At 37.0% G+C, this 3453-nt stretch overlaps 1 long non-coding RNA gene across 1 annotated transcript; it reads left to right on the top strand.

The window, feature by feature from the left end:
* The first annotated feature begins 240 nt into the window (after positions 1–240).
* On the top strand, positions 241–3122 carry LOC119132366. The gene is made up of 2 exons (XR_005099857.1): positions 241–885; positions 2291–3122. It is a non-coding gene; the product is annotated as an uncharacterized LOC119132366 (long non-coding RNA).
* Positions 3123–3453: the final 331 nt, after the last annotated feature.

Here is a 3453-nt window from a genome sequence, read left to right as displayed (position 1 = left end):
TCAGTATGTTCTAGTTGCACCATTGCAACATTTCAGTTCTGGCGAAGCTCAAGATGGGCACATATCTAAGGACAATGGCTCATATGGGGGTTGAACCCATGACCTTGGCATTATTAGCACGATGCTCTAACCAACTGTAAATTTTGGTAAACAAATGTCCAACAAACTGCATATGCATTTCTTTTTCACCTTAACCTGTTAAAATATGAAAGTTTTGTGCACGATATTCTAGATTCACCTAGTTAAATCTCAGCTCCATTGCATTGGCAAAACCTGCCTTCGCCTCCACGAAAATCAAAAATATTATACTGGTTGTTTTTTAAATTATTTGAACAGGTTAAAGTGGACTGTAGTAGGAATGTGCGTATGAATTTTGGTCGTAGTTTTCGGAAGTTATCAACTCCAAAGTTGTAACTACTGCATAGGCAGACGGACAGACAGATGCGGCAGTTTGCTTCAAAGGCCGTTGGTGCATATTTTTGTAGGCCAAGTGTGATATAAATACAAGTTTGCTGGTGCTATCAGTTTCTAATATTGTTACCATGCATGCTTGACTGCTCCCCGTTTATAGTGCACTATATAAAAAAAAACATTTTTAAAACAATTTACATGTTTATAGCTGGAGGAACCAAAGTAAAAGATGGAATGACTCACTGCTTGTGTTCCCTTTTTTCCATTATCATCAAAGAGGTACGCTCAACCACCTATCATTAGTTTTATGCATCCAAATGCGTATTTAATCTACATTTTCACCAAGGTTTATTCATTTTTTTGTGTTTCTTTTTTCTGTCTATGCACTTGAGTGCTGAGTGCTGATGAAACACTGTACGACCGATGACTTGCTCTTCTCCCAGACCTGCAAAATTGAAAAGACTGCACCTACAGGTACCCTGCCGGCAGAGTCACACAACAACCCACACATGCAAATGCACACTTGAACAAAGTTATAACTAGCATTGAATCACATGAACACACCAGGAAACATGCAATTCCTTATTCACATTTATCCATACCCCCTCAGACAAACATGCACTCGCACGCTAACGCACTCACACAAATACGTACACACTCACATGCACACACACGCACACGTTCTCATGGTCATGTGTGGAAATAAAGGGAAACTGAATGGATGGTTGCACAAGGTCAAACCCCGAATGTGACTATGCAAGCCAAACACGTGCATGTTGAAGTACACAGATGCATGCAAAATTAGAGCAAACAAATGAATACTGGCACTTGGATTTAGCTACGGGCTTGAAAATAGAAAGCACAAGTGGACAATAATGAGATAAAAGAGGCAGATAAAGGATCAAAAGACTGCAAGAGAGAAAGATTGAGATAATTGGATGAGGAAAAACAACACAAGATTATTAAAGAAAATGATACACCACAACTAGAAGACTGCAATATTTTAAAGAAGCTTGGAAAATATGTTAAGTAATTTGCGGAGACATCAAATTAGATGATTAGTTGCTGAAACCTTTGCCAGGTCCAGAGGTTTTTTTAGTTCTTTATCACATAATTACAAAGAATACAATTCATATTATGCACGTTTACCTTGAAAGGGATGAGCTATTTTGCATGTCATTTACATATGTAAATATACCATTACTGTATATAATAGTTTGTGGTATATGCATATACAACTGTATTTTATATCCAATATTTTTAAATAATTCCAGATGCATGTTCAGTTATACTTAATAACAGTAGGACAATGCATTCAAGAATAAGTTATGTGCCAACTCTTTATTTAACAATACTGCTCTTGAGACTTCTTGAGAAGAAAATAAAATCAGATGTAGACATTTCATCCTTCCATTTTTTTATTCACAGAGAGCCACGTTCTATATAAGAAGAAAACATAAACATTGTGGACACTAATAATTTAAACATACGGAAAGCTTTTGATGAACAAGCCTCACCCAAAACACAGCTGTTCCTGTGCCATCTTTCTGTCGCAGTGCTTGCAGATATTTGCATTTCACGTGGTTCATTCATTCACTAGATCTGGATGAGCCTTTCCCCATATGTGCAGGGTGTACAGGGATTTATTTTGCTAGTAAGAAGAATTGGAAGGAACAAAAGACAGCGATGGGGGAAAGGAAATGTAGTGTTTAAGTCATGGAAGACTTTAATAATTTAACTTTAATCTGTCATAAATTATCTGAGGGGGAAAAAGTATTTTCACTAAGAGCAAATATCATATTGCAAATGTGACAATATTTAGAAGAATCCTGAATTTTTCTACATAAGTTGACCTTTCCTTTATCGCTGCTTGAACAAGCTTCACAGCGTGGTTCAGATTTAAGTGCGTGCCAAGAAGACAGATGTGTGGCAAGCAGCGTGTGGCAAGCAGCCCTGACACTGAAACAGTACTATACATGTACTAAACTATACATGTCAATGTCATGTTATATGACGGTCTGACAGCAACCGTGCCGACAGGCAAGCAAAAGAAATGAGAAACCCTGTGGTTAGAGGATAAAATGAAAATAAAATGGTTGTAGGGTTTTCTTCATGTCAAAAGTGTATGTCGGTGTCACTCTGAGAGCAGATAAAACAGTTTGACTAATTGTCATTCTTTTGCTCCTTAAATGTCTATTTATTCAATGTCAAATCAAATTCCACACGTGGCTGCGATGTTTAGTGATTTCATAACTAATAACGTCCGCAGTTTTTTTGCTAGATTACTTTTCCTCTTCAGGGTCGCTGGTTAACCGGAGCCTATCACTGCTGACTTTGGCCAAGAGGCAGTGTACACTTTGGTCTTATTTGATATTCAACCCACGGTAACTACTTTTCCACCAAAGTTATTGATGAAATTGCAGAACCATTTACTCACATATGCAATATGTCTTTTACATCTGGTAAATTTCCAAATGATATGAAAAATAGCTAAAGTTATACCTCTATATAAATGTGGGGATAGACACCATTACACGAATTACAGGCCAGTATCTCTACTCTGTCAGTTCTCCAAAATCCTTGAAAAACTGTTCACAGAAAAACTACACAACTTCATTGAAAAAAAACAAGCTTTTAGCTGACAGTCAATATGGATTCCGGAAGGACAGATCAACAACGATGGCACTCATGGATCTTATAGAGAACATCACAAATGGCGTAGATAATAAAAAAACAAGATATGGGGATCTTCATAGTTCTAAAGAAAGCGTTTGACACAATAAATCATGGCATTCTATACAACAAATTTGAGAGATATGGCATCAGAGGGGTTGGTCTGGACTGGGTGAGGAGCTATTTAAGTAACAGGCAGCAATTTGTAAAAATTGGAGATCATGTATCTGACTTTTTGCCCATAATATGTGGGGTACCTCAAAGGTCTGTCCTTGGTCCTAAACTGTTTATAATCTATATCAATGACTTATGTAATGTGTCAAAAATAATGAAATGCATATTATTTGCTGATGACACAAACATCTACTG

This window comes from Syngnathus acus, chromosome 13 (assembly GCF_901709675.1).
Source record: "Syngnathus acus chromosome 13, fSynAcu1.2, whole genome shotgun sequence".
Classification (NCBI taxonomy): Eukaryota; Metazoa; Chordata; class Actinopteri; order Syngnathiformes; family Syngnathidae; genus Syngnathus; species Syngnathus acus.
Note: the sequence above shows the minus strand (reverse complement) of the source record. Positions and strands in the feature narration are given on the sequence as shown.